This window comes from Topomyia yanbarensis, chromosome 2 (genome assembly GCF_030247195.1).
Source record: "Topomyia yanbarensis strain Yona2022 chromosome 2, ASM3024719v1, whole genome shotgun sequence".
NCBI classification, from domain to species: domain Eukaryota; kingdom Metazoa; phylum Arthropoda; class Insecta; order Diptera; family Culicidae; genus Topomyia; species Topomyia yanbarensis.
The window spans coordinates 319833632-319847879 of NC_080671.1; the positions used below are offsets into that span (position 1 = coordinate 319833632).

At 36.8% G+C, this 14248-nt stretch overlaps 1 protein-coding gene across 1 annotated transcript in view; it reads left to right on the forward strand.

Moving 5' to 3' along the window:
* Positions 1-1455: 1455 nt before the first annotated feature.
* Positions 1456-14248, forward strand: part of LOC131683743 (acetylcholine receptor subunit alpha-like 1) — a 343079-nt gene continuing 330286 nt past the window's right edge. The window contains exon 1 of the mRNA XM_058966001.1: positions 1456-2246. The gene's annotated coding sequence lies outside the window, so the exon portion shown is untranslated. The remainder of the gene's footprint in view (positions 2247-14248) is intronic.

Consider the following 14248-nt stretch of genomic DNA (forward strand, 5'->3'; position numbering starts at 1 on the left):
TACTTTGTCGCATTCAAACTGCTAGCTACAAATGATGGTACAGACATATATTGAAACAAGGATCCGCATAAAAAATTGCCAAAACTTCCGAAAATCCGAAACAAATCGCATAAAACCGCATTAAAAGACTTCAGTGTATATCGCAACTTCGTTCCTAGCAGATGTTTTGATAACCGGTGGTTTACTTCAAAATTCTTGGCTCTTCCCGAATTTTTTTTCTGCCTACGTGCTTGAGATACAAAAACCAAAAATAATAGCAAAGTTTCGTTGGAATACGAGACGTTCTAGTAAAATCGTCACCTGTGGCCAAAATCTTTGTCACGTTCATTGAGTAATTCACCACAATCTCTAAATATGCCAATTAAACATTTCTAAATAAGATTGTAATATGTGTATAATTTTAGCCCATCTCTAGTTAAAAGGTTTATGCAATCGACCGTGGCGTGATCACGGTAATGTTGAGCGGCATATTTCTATTTTCATCACCAACCAAATCGTTTTGCCGCGCCACGAAAGCTGCAGAACGCATTTTAAGGAATACGATATTGTCCAGTTTTTTTTTCAAAAGTGAAAATGTCTCGTTTATCATTAATAAGCAACCTGCGCTACCGCTGCTATATCGCTCCGAGGCTAAAATTTGAGCACATTCCTCCCACAGTGCTACCCGGTAAGCTGAAATCGTGCGTACCGAGCTGTGATGGTAGGAGTATTGCCACGAGACCAGATAAAAATTGAAAGCACCATGGCGTCTACGGTACAAGTGCGAGCTGCGGTCTGCAACCAACCGCTCCGGTGCTCGCCTCTGGCAGCTAGCGCTTTTTCGTTCTTATATGCCCGCCATACCACCGCACTAACTGGAGAAGTAGGTACTGCAAGGAAATTGCCCAACGAAAGGACCTCGCCAAAACACGTACACAGCACTTTTTTTTGTTAACCGCTTTTTCCAGTAGGTACGGTTTTGTGACGGCGGCGAGAGCAGCTTCGGAATCGGAGTTGTAGAGCACGAAATATTTACGCTCCCAAACCGTACGCGTTGGGGAGAGTAATTATTTTTTATCCTCGGAGGCTGGGAACTGTATATTGCATACACGCCATGGAATTATAACTCGGGGAGTATTCTGTTGAAAGGAACTGTCATTGAAGCGTAAGAATTTTAAAGTTTTCAAAATAATCAATTTTAGGAAACTATTAGAAATCATTTGGAATCCTGCAGAAAGTATGTAAAAATTCGCATGGTTCCGTGGTAGGTGGTAGCATTTTTTCCAGAGTGCACTGGAATACCAGTCCATGGGGGACACTCCCTTTACTGTGTTGGCAAGGAAAACGAGAGAGAGCGGCAGGCTCCATCCAGTATTTTTGCAGTCCATGGGTGCGCGTGAATGTTCTGCAGACCTGCGCAGTTGCGCGGCTACTGATCTTTTCTCAGGCATCTCCAGTTGCCTTTGAGCCCGCGGATTGATGAAATCGCTCGACTGTTTGTTACGATTGCGATTTGTTGTCATATTAGATAATTTTTGTTAAAATTATTATAATTAACCTAGCTCAATAAGGTAATTGTTCCAGCTTTGGAAAACATCCACCGAAATGCCCGAAGCTGGACGGATGCAGCCCGAAACCTCCCTTGTCAGATCTGGTTGGTGAAATCCGAAGAAAGGAGAAAAAAGAACTGTGCGTGTGTCTACGGTGTGAGCCCCGTGCTCAATGTGTATGGCGATGTCGAGGCAGTGCTGCTGACGAATACTGTTCCACCTCACCCGAAAAACTCGAGCCAGTCCGTAACCGATGGCAAAAATTTGCCAAATTCATTCCAGCAAGCTAAAGGCGTGTGAATATTGATATTGTTAGAAAAAGGTGGTTTGTTAGAGGGTCTAGAAGTGAGTTAGAAAGAAAAAAGTAAAAATTGGGGCGATCCCATTGAGTGTGAAGGAAGAATTTGAGAATGCACGACTGCAGGTGGAAAAGCGGCTCAAAATGATTTTGTTAGATGCAAAGCTCACGGAAACCTAGCATAAGATGGATTACAAAACAGTGGTCATTTCAGTCGAATCAAAATCTTCAATGAGCCCAATGAAGTGAAAATTGTACGCCAGGCGAAGAAGAGTGTAAGGGATAAAATTCGATCTACATGAGTGTTGATAGTAACCGTTATCAAATTAGTGGTTCCTGATTAAAGTTCTCTCAAGCAATTTGGATAAAAAAAAGGTGGAGCCCACATCTTCGGATCAATACATGGATTGTTGAACAGGGTAAGGATCCAAAAATGTAATACGGCGTACGTACACAAATCGCTAGTAGCTGCCAGGCAACAATTCCCACACGTTACCACCCCATTAATCATCCGTTCTTTACCTGTGGCGTTGGGTGGCTGACGTAGTGCTGACTTTCCACATGACCCTCGCCGGAGAAATCTTTTTCGGAACCCTCTGGTTAACAACCGTGACGGCATCGGAATTAACCAAAGGAAACATTTTTGTGCAACTTTTTCTGGCCAACCAAAGATTAAGGCGTGCTCCGATGTGAGAAAGCGAACGGTGAGAAAACCTCTGATGAAAGACAGAACCGAATTTCCACCTACTTTGCCATCTGTCGAAGTATGGCGGTGGTGGTGGGAGATGATTTGTTCTTCCTTGGGCGCCTTTTCATCCGTTTCTCTGTAATACATGTTGCTTGGTGGGTGGAGGTGGTGCTGTCGAAATGAAACCAAAGTTTTAAGTTGTAATTTTCCATTTGCGGAAAATTGTTTGAATTCTTAAAATTGTTCACCGCTATTGGAAACCACTATCTGGGGAATATGAGAGTATGCATCAGTTTTTCAGCAGCAGAACTGTAATCAACGAAATACATTGGCAAAAAACTGTTACAATTTCATACGAAAAGTTGTCGCAATCGTTAAAGAGTAACATCATATGAATAGAATCTTTCGTGTTAACTTCATTCACAGTGTTCAGTTTATATCGTCGGGAGATGTAAAATCCTTTTATCAACAACTATTTGAGAAGCTGCGTATATATAGCTTCGACCAGTTTTTATAAACTCCAGATTTTATCAACTATTTTTACTCCTTTTCATGTGAAATCAAACTTTCATTCAAACAACTCGGACCTAAAATCTTCCAATTGCAATAAGTGATTGTGGGCCCTATACTGTTAGATGGTTCAAAATCTGTGGTAACTTACTAGATTTTTGTCCTATTAAAGATAATTTGCAGATGAAAATCACATTTTTAATCGTATTTTCAAAAAAAAATCGGAGCTACGTGTTTGAATAATGAACTAGTGCTTTAGTTATCCGTAGAAAACAAACCATAGCAAGTGAAATGACTTTGTTTTATTAGATACTGCCGTTGGAAAGTTGCATGACAGGATTTTACACCGATATTAGATATGAGTTTAAAAAAAACATCAATATAGGTTGATCAATTTTTATACTCTTCGTGCTTGGCACCAAGTCGACAAGGTTTTGTCTTTGTTATTCAAGATTCCAGTGAAAAAACACTTTCCACACCAAAGTGATCTTTGATTTTTGGATGGCGAACAACTTTTCTGAATAGGGTAATTTGGGGAGAGATACCGCACATTTCTAAAATTCGATCCTGCATCGAAGTAAACCATTCAATCTATCTATATATTTATGGACTCCCAAACGGCTTAACCAATTGCCGCAAAAATTTATTCATGGTAGGCATTTCTTATGGAGCGTGTTTGTGTGCTATTGGTTGGGGATTATCTGTCCGCCAGACGGTGCTATGCAACAAATTGTGTTTTCCTCCTATTTCGTTGAATGTCGCAGAAACGCGCGATACCAATACCAATAGTACATTGACCAAATATACGATAATTTGGATGCCCGTGTTATTTACAAAGAACAGCTACCAAATGTACTATAATTTGGATGCCCATGTTGTTTACAAACAACAACGTTTTTGAACAGCTGTAAGATTCGATTTATTCCAGAAATTCGTAGGAAAGGCTAGCTTCTTGGTAAGAGCTCGACTGTTTTGTAATATATGGGTCATTCCATGCGAAGTGATCAAGGCACGTGTAATCGACCTTCACGGATTTGAACCAAATTTGGAGGAATTGTTCATCTAGGGCCAATATATGAAAACCCAAATTTGTGTGTCAATTTAACCACCCCTCGGGTCATGGGAGCACCCCCCGTTTTGGCAAATTGCCAAAACTCTTGATTTTCTTTTGATCATATCTTCGGTTTCATTTACTCTAGCATTAAACCACAAGATGGCTTTTGAAGAAAATTGTTCAAGGAATCTAGAAAAAATATTATTTTTTGCCGGCAGTGATGCCAATTATGCGATTTTTTCAGTTAAATATTAAAAGTTAATTTTTCTCTGGTATACATATATTTTAATTTTGAAAATTTTAATGCCATCGCGTTCCTCAGACATTTTTACATAAAAAATACTTATCGTTCCAATATAATATGAGTGCATCCTGAGATACACCGTTTTGAAGAGAAAAAACTACAAGGGGCAGCCCTATGGGGTTGCACGAGCTGTAGACGTAGGACTATACTACTTAATGTAAAATATTTATTTTCTTAATACATTCATAGTAATAATAAATAAAACATATTTCTTACGTATCGTTTAATCACAACCAATCAACATCGAATGTTACATATTGAACCAAACCTTCTTGGCTATCAGGTAATTTCATTTGTAGTAGGTGATCGAATCCGATTAAACTTATTTAAGAAGATCTGAAGAAAGAAGACATAAAACTGTGTCCGAATTAATATCTGGAGCTAAATCTTTATAGCATAAGATTAGCTTGTAAAAACTTTTCGATTGCGTGTGGTAAAAAACCCGGACCAGTGAAGAAAAATCAAATTTTAGACAATATAATCAGATTTCATGTATAGGCCAAGCATTTTAGTTATATTTTGCCATTACTGTAACTTTCCTAAAGTACGCATACAAATATAGCGAATGCAGTGGTCTTAATCATATATCGAAACTATAAATATACAAGAATCGAAAACAATTTTATATATGGACAAGAAGCGTTTTTGCAACGGTTTTTCAAGTGGCAGTGTATTCATTCATAAATAGGCTTTGTAGTATGTACCTATTAGTAGAATCAAAATACTATAGGCAGAGTGGGAATGAATCACGCACAAAGCAAAATGAATGAACGCTGATGGGTAGAGCGAAAGAGACAACGAATACCACGACACTATGTTAACCGTGTTTGCAAATGGAGCTCGCATGTACAAACTATTTTGTGAAAACACACAGCGCAGTGATCTGCTTCGCCTGCCACTCAACAGGAAACTGAGCGTCTTCGACGAAATCCGTCCGTTTAAATAGTCGATGATGACGTCATTCATAGAAGCGTAGCGCGCTAGGTACACAAATCTGTCGTGCTGGACTAGGGAAGCGCTATCTTCTGTATGTAAATGCGCGATATTTTGACTAGGTTGTTCATTATTTAAATTTTTATTGCCATGATCTCAAAAATCTTTGGGTTTATGTATTGGAATCTATTCTTAGAAGTATTTCGGGGCGATATGCGCAAAAAAATTGAAAATTTATCGTGAGGTGGCTGAATTATATGCGTTTAAAATTGGACCACTTTTCGTTACATACAATTTTTGTAGAATTTGCAACGTGCACCCCTATATCGAAAACAAAGACGTAGTCCTACGTCAAAACCGTAATTTCCCATATAAAATCGCAAGCGCACAACACTAAAAAACCAACTTGAGTATTCTGAGTTCAAACATAATTTTTTGTGAGTTAGGCGAGAAATGATGAAAAACTACGTTTTTGATTTGCTTCTAGCAAATCAGGGTCGATTTTTAGGACCGTTTGAAGATTTTCTCAATTTTGGCCAATAAAAATGGATTTTTATATGAGAAAATCAGAGTTTTTCCCTTCAAAACGGTATATCTCAGTATGCGCTCATATTATATTGGGATGATAAGTGTTTTTTATGTAAAAATGTCTGAGGAACGCGATGGTATTAAAATTTTCAAAATTAAAATATATGTATACCAGAGAAAAATTAACTTTTAATATTTAACTGAAAATATCGCATAGTTCGCATCACTGCCGGCAAAAAATAATATTTTTTTCTAGATTTCTTGAACAATTTTCTTCAAAAGCCATCTTGTAGTTTAATTCTAGAGTAAATAGAACCGAAGATATGATCAAAAGAAAATCAAGGGTTTTGGCAATTTGCCGAAACGGGGGGTGTTCCCATGACCCGAGGGGTGGTTAAATTGACACAAAAATTTGGGTTTTCATATATTGGCCCTAGATGAACAATTCCTCCAAATTTGGTTCAAATCCGTGAAGGTCGATGTCAAGTTTGCATCTTTTTTTATCACTTCGTGTGGAATGACCCATATTCTTGTTGGATTTATTTCGGCTAAGCAGTCATTCACCATTTTTGAACTTGGTTTTTAAAAAGCGAACACGAAATAATTGCGACACCGAAAATGTTATGCCAATTTTCTTATAATGTTTAAAATCAAACCAAAATTTGAGGGTAGTTTTATACATATATTTACTTCAAAAATCAAAAGAAAAGTTAATCGATGTAGCCTTGAGTGTAAAATTGAACGCATTTTCGCTTGATCCCCTCCATCAAAGTCTTTACAGTGTCATCCGGTACCAGTTTCTCAGTTTTTTCCATTTTCTTAACATGTCCTTCTCGTCTTTGACTGTCTTCTTGCTCTTCCGAAGTTCCCACTTCATCATTGCCCAGTAATGCTCCACCGGGCGCAGCTCCGGACAGTTTGGCGGATTCATGTCCTTTGGAACAAAATGGACAGAATTGGTCTCATACCACTCCAGGACACTTTTAGAATAATGGCATAATGCCAAATCTGGCCAAAATAGCGGAGCTTCGTCGTGCTGCTGCAAGAACGGCAAAAGGCGCTTCTCGAGGCACTCAGCTTTGTAGATCTCGCCATTTACTGTGCCCTTTGTCACAAAAGGCTCACTCCTCAGTCCGCAAGAGCAGATGGCTTGCCAAATGAGACATTTGGAGGCGAACTTCGACATTTTCTTCTTCTTAAATTTGTCGTCCACATAGAACTTGCTCTTGCCGGTGAAAAACTCCAACCCCGAAATATGCTTAAAATCGGCTTTTATATACGTTTCGTCGTCCATCACACAGCAGCCATATTTTGTCAGCATCTTCTCGTAGAGCTTCCGTGCCCGAGTTTTAGCCGTCGATTGTTGCCGCTCATCGCGGTTTGGGAAGTTCTGTACCCTGTATGTATGTAGTCCAGCTCTCTTCTTTGCATTCTGGACTTAGCTCTGCGACATGCCGATCTTTTTAGCCAAATCACAGAGAACAGACGTCCATTTTCAGCATTCAACTTGTGTAAAATCTCTAACGGTTTCGAAGGTAGTTGGGATATCCAAACCAGGTGCGCTACTGTCGTCATGTTTTTTTTGTGGCTGAGTTCGACTGAATTGACAGCGGTTTTTCCTCTACCCAGTCAAACTAGTCCCGAACCAGTTCGGACTTCCAGCATGAATTCCAGCTCAAATACATCGACCGATAGAATCGGAATCGGTTGTTTTCTTTGAGCAAGATTCCATACTGAATCCATTCAGGATTTCGAACCGGTTCCGGAATGGATTTGACGGATAGTTGGGATAGGTTGGTATGGCGGCGCTAGTGTTTATCGTATATTAATTCAAATGTTTACACACGTTTTTTAAATATTTTTGTTCGATCATGGATGTCTGTTCTCTGTGGCCAAATCACGGTTTGAGACGTTGGGATTTGCTTTAATTATCCGCTTCACCTTTCTCTACGTCTTTTTGTTCTTCGTTCCCGGTTTTTTTCCAGCTCCTTTGCCGTGGTCCAACATCAACCGCTCCTGGAACCGCTTCAACACTCTGGTTGAATGGTGAATGTTCAACATTTTTCCCAACTGCCGGTGCGACAGGTCAGGAAATTTCAGGTGTTTGGAAAGAATTTGTTCTCTCGACTCGCGTTGGTTCACCTTCATTTTCGTTGAATCCAAAAACACGACTTCGAGTTTGACAGCATGTAAACAATACACATCAATGATAAAGTGTGCAAAATTTGGTTGATTTTTACCCAATGGTAAAAAAGTTATGCCCTGTTGAATGTGTCGCAATAATTTCGCGTTCGCCCTTTATTAATCCGACGTTTCCGCACTGTATAGCGCCATCTTCAGGGGAAACTATGGGTAACAATGTAATATGCATTAACTTAACTTTAAACATCGAACACAAAGGTTTACTTACAATGATACAGTTCGTATACAATTTTTAAAATTTTTTGACATTGGCTTGTCATAGGAATTTAGGGAGTAGTTTTTAATCCTTTAGATTTAAAATTGAATTTTTGTATCACAAGCTTACAAAATAAATTATAACTCATCTGAGGTGCGTTTGGAAACAATCTGGCGGATAAAAAAAATTATTTATTGCTTCAATAAAAAAAAAATTATCGTTCCGTTTTTCAATAATTATTTTATTGAAATTAAAAGAAAATTATTGAAACTAAAAATGTATTTATTCAAAGCAAAAATTTGTTGTTGTTCTAATAAAAAAATATTTTCAAACCAATAAGTTTGTTTGTAAAGTGATAAACAATAGATGATTGAATTCAATAACACATATTTTTGGTTTAAATATGCTAAATTTTTCTGCGTGTTATTGTCTTTGGCTATGGTTTGTGGGCAATAGATTGTGAAGAACTGCTGCATGAGCTGTATTGAGCCCGTCGAGATCTACTCTCTTATCTACGGTATTGGACGTGTTGTTTATGTGACACATTTTTAGGAATGGTAGAGTGTGTGTATGAATGGTGCGATCGATGACAGTAGTGTATCGAAATCAAAGTGGTGATCGTGTTTGATACAGTGGTCGATGAGAGCTGTTTTCTCTCTCAACTCACTCAGTTCGACTTCGGTACTTTGGTTTGAGTTGGTTAGACGGTGCCATTTGTTTACATTTGATCTATGTCCAGCCAGTCGGCTGCTGAGCTTGTTCTGGGTCATTTCTATGTAGCAGCTGCTACAGGTGCCCCAGGATATTTTATAAATAACATTGTTTAATTCATTCTTATTTTTGGGATCTTTAACCATGCTATTGAACTGTTCTATTGTGTTATGTTGCCTGCTACAGATTTAAAGGTGAGGATAGTCAATATTGAAAATTTTTGTAATTGAGAGATGTTTGCAGAATATTGGCTATGTATTTCAACAGTCTGAATGTAGGAGCTGTGATGTTAGGAATGACTGAACGCAATGAGAGATCACTTTTTTGGGTTGACCGTAGATCTTATAAGGTTAGCTATCAGGGTTTTAACCCTTCATTTTAGAACTAGTAAGTACCAAGTATTATCCCTAAAACTATAACTTCAGTTCTATCGCAATTAACGCAATTAGATTTCACGGGAACAGTGCTACCAGGGATAGTTTCAGTGGACGGCGAGAACTAAATTATACTATATCTTTGTTGTCTTCAAAAACCAACCATGATTCAAATTCAAAGCCTCCCTTAATCATTCACTTTCAAGTTGGCGGGATTTTCATAACCAAACCGTACATCTTCATTTCAAATTAATGCTTTTTCATTCACCAACCAAAGTTGTCATCTGCTCTGTAAAGGCCAGTTTAGGTTAAATGTTGACATGTTTGTCATTTTCAAGCTTACATGAACAGTAAGAAGTATGTTCAGAGTTGTTTTGCTTGAAAATCCTAGTCAATATCACAGTACAGAGATATTCACAGAGTCAATGAAATTGAAAATGAATGGAAAATGATTGAGTAGCTCAGATGTTTGAATGAATGATGCGAACGAAAAGCTGCGAATTGAACATAGTAGGGCCTGATTTGAGATTTGTTCTTCCTTCAAGTTCAAAACAATCTGGTGAAAATTTGCAGCTCTCCTTCAAATATTATTGAAAACAGATAAAACCTGTTAATTTACACTGTCAACCTATCTTTTTCATGCAATCGGACTATTTTCATATTGTAATTGTAGGTTAAACCCAAGGTTAAACCTATAAAATTTGATTCAAAATGCTATACAGACTGTTATTTGAAACGCTCAACCAGTCAGATGGCTAGAGGCATAATAGTAATAAGACAAAATACCACTGAGAACTGACATACAAGTTTTCAACTTGTGTAAGAAATTAAACTGATGCTTTAAAATGACAACAGCAAGTAGCAAATTGCCACTGGTTGGCGCTTCGATCGGCCAGCAATCGCTATACGGGACTTGTATGCAAACTTGGATACAATGGTGACTCACGCATGCAAAGCTGTATGCGATGGTGATTTTCAACGTATTTTCATTTAAATGTTTACACAGGTTTTTCGGGAAAGTATGTTCCAGCTTACATGTCTGTTTTCTGTGAAAATACTGTTGCATGTTACCCCACATTGGTAGTTAACATAGTTAAATCGTTATCTTGCGTATATTTGAGAGGGTAAACAAACATGTATCAAACAGTAACGTTTGCTATTGTATACTCGATCTGTACGTAAGAGATACAAATGATATGCTCTTGCCATTGAAATGGGGCAAAGCACGACATGCCAGCTTCTTTTTTATTGAAATATCTATTACCTTGTCGCGCTAAATAAGCCAAAAATAATGACATGATTACCTTTTAACATATGCTGACATTTGACAGCTATAGCGCTGAATTGCAAACATAATTTTTAGCGTTGTTAAGGTTGGACAGAGAAAGGGTAAAATTCGCAAAAGAAAAAAGCAGTTTTTTTCCACACCGTATGTCAGATCTTCATTAAAATCAATCAGCAGTACTGTAACAACATTCTACATACGCCGATTGATTTTTATGACGATCTGACATACGGTGTGGAAAAAAAACTGCTTTTTTCGTTTGCGAATTTTGCGCATTCTCTGTCCAACCTTAAATTAATCTGAACAGAAATATGTTGAAGTGTTGCAAGTTACCCCGCTGTTGAAAGTTACCCCATTTGACGGTATTTTGTATTACTGATTTGGTATGTTCTGGTGAACGATTCAAAAGAATTTATCAAATTTCATAGATGTTGTTAGATGATGAAAGAGGCGAAGGGAGAGTGGGACGGGGAGTTTTATACCCTTAAGCAGAAATAGAGTTTCGAACTGAATTAGCTGAAATATTGTCAAGATAGTTTGTGCGGGTGAATTATTCAAACACATTTGCTCAACCTCATATACAAAAGAAGAATAGCGGTATAATGTATCTCATCTGCTCTCACTAAGATCAATGGTGGTAAAGTCAATAATGATGTCGAAGTCTAGAATGCTTCATTCCTTTGATGTGGCTAAAAGAGGCGAGAAACTAAATTCCGATTTCAAGAAAAAATACAAAAGAAACCTTGCAAGAAACCCAATCTAACAACATTTTTCATTTCGGTTGATCGAACAGCATAAAAAAGATCATCCTATCGTATTATAATAGGAAACGTTTTTGAATAATTCTCCGCCCGCTCCAGGTCATTTAACATCTAACTACGTCTATGAAATCAAATCCATTTCGATAAATCTTCTGAACGTACGAATTCAGTAAAACAAGAAAACTATGATGTTATTTCCTTATTAAATGCACCTATCATTGGTACACTGGCAGTGTTGTCAAAAAACTGAGATTTTGCATTTAATTCGAGCCATCGGGATTTGAAAAACTGTAACATTTTCCAGGAACATCTTAGCATCATACTGCTTTTAGCAAAGTTGTTGGGCAGATCCTGTACTATGTTTATACATTATAGAATGGATTCTTGAATAAAATCTGGGGTATCTAGGAATGAAAATCCAAAAAAGCATGTTTTCCCATGCGAATTCCTACACAAATTTCAAACGCAATGCGCTACACTGGGTGATAAGCAATCGACCTCAAATGTTGCACAGTTTCTTGTGACTCTTGGGGCTTGAGAGAAGTTTTCAAAGTTTGACCGAATCCTATACAATTCTTACGCAAGAAATGTAAAAAATAACGTGTATCATATTTTGTTAACTCACACATAAAGGTGATTAACTAAAAAAACAATCAGATTCAATATTATCCTTTAGCAAAATTCAATATCCAGTATTCATTATCATCATTTTTCGAATTCTATTTATGAATATCTTTAAGCACATTTGCTACTCCTGAATACTATCTTTTATCTACATTTTAAAATCTAAAACTCTATTTCGTAGAAAAATTTGCCAAAAATAGGATGAAACGTGGATATTTAGTATAAAAATAAATATATATCGTAAAAAAAATTATAGAAGATTTCCTCTCAAGGACTATTTTCGGAAATCAAAAATTTCATTTTAATTTCAAATGATTTCAAAATGCATGGAACGAATTTCTGAAAAAAATTCTTGGTTGATTGGTAAAATAAAAGTTTTCGAAAACAAGTTTCTTGGGCATTGTTAGGGATCTCAAACTGAAAGTAATTATCGTTTTTATGCGGCCAAAATGCTTCTTGTCTCTCTCATTTAGAAAGGTTATGCAATCACAACGAAATCTTATCTTTTTTCGGATCAAAAGTATTCTAATATTCTACAAGACGAATAAATATTCAGCTGTGCGAGATATCTCAAAAGTTCCCCTAGATAAGCTCAAATTATGATATTCTGTCTAAAGCAAACAAATGACGTTACTGGCGACAAAACTTTTAAGAAGAATTGAAGCGTTTACATTTTTGATCACCGAGGTTAGTTTGATCAAATGAGAATTTTTTCAGAAACGATTCCCTGTAACAAAATAATGGAAACAAAAAACAAACCGTAGTTTAAACATCTTCAGAATCTATCGACAACGATTATTTCTTAATTTAATGTACCTTTTATGAACACTACTTCAAATTGAAAATGATGCAACTCTTATACATCGTTTCATTCTATTCAAACAATTCCTTGTATATTCATGAAATCAATCAACCTCAACTGAACTGATCATTTTTTTGGAAACCGTAGATATTTTTGTCCAAAAATTCATTTTAAAAAATCGGAGATTTTTTGTTAGCTGTTTAATTTCGACTATTTTCCTGAAAAAGATCGATAAAAGTCAGCTGCATCCTTCTTGGCAATTTTGTTCTCCCTCGAGACGTCTCAATATCGGGCCATGAAATTGCCTGCAAATATGCAGTTTACACGACATTTCGAGCGTTATCTCTCATTTCGATAGACATATTTTGCTGATCAAAGGCTACCGTGAAACCAACGAATGAAAATTTACAACAAATTTTATTTTTATAGTAAAACAAGCTAAAATACCCAACAATTTGAACATTTTCAATCTATGGGCACCAGTACTTGTTATAAAAATGCAAACAGTTACACCTACTTGAATTGAAAATATGTATTCGCGAAACTGTTGAAAACATGATCAATGTTCCCCCATTTTACGGTACTCTACTTTAATCTAATTCGACGCATGTTTGACGAATATGTGAATGGTCACATAGTTGTAAACTCGAATTTACACACGCCCACGCGATCGAACAAGTTCACATACAAATATTCGAGTCCGTCGCGATGATACACGACGGCGAAAATGCAATCACGATCATCCACGCACAACTGCGATTTCGCAAGCACAAAATGCCTCGATGGTTTAGTGAACGTAATGGCATTTATAATCTAATAAACGCGGTCTTAAGTGAAAACAAATAAACCGATACCGAACCCCGCATAAAGGGTTAAAAAAATTCTAACCCTAAAAAAGCTATCGGCCGTATGGTTAAAATCTTCACAATTGAAACAAAAATGCACTACATATATTAATTTCCAAAAATTAAGTTATGTGAATTTTCAATCGTTTTGTTTTTCCAATTGTTTATAATTTTAAGGGACTTACGTTTCGAACCCTAGGTTATCAAGCACTACCGTGCGTCTCTTATATACTTTTCATGACAAATCACCCTTTTTCATACCTCAAGGAATAAAACATTTCCGGAAATGATTATAATTTTGAAGTAGCGAACACTGAAAGCGATGTATGAGCTGTTTCCAAAAACGTACATCCCCATTGATCATTAGAACTTGTAATTTTGTAAACGATGTATTACTAATTATATATTTTTGAGAGATAATGAAATCATGTATTGAATAGATTAAACGGAAATTATAAGCCCAATGAATATACCTTCAAATGAAGTCGGTTCGTATTCATAGCTATAAAGAGATATTCTTTTGTAGAATGGTGGTTTTTATACATTTGTTCAGAATTAATCATCTACTTCACTTTTGAACTCTATCAAAAAATAATACACTTTT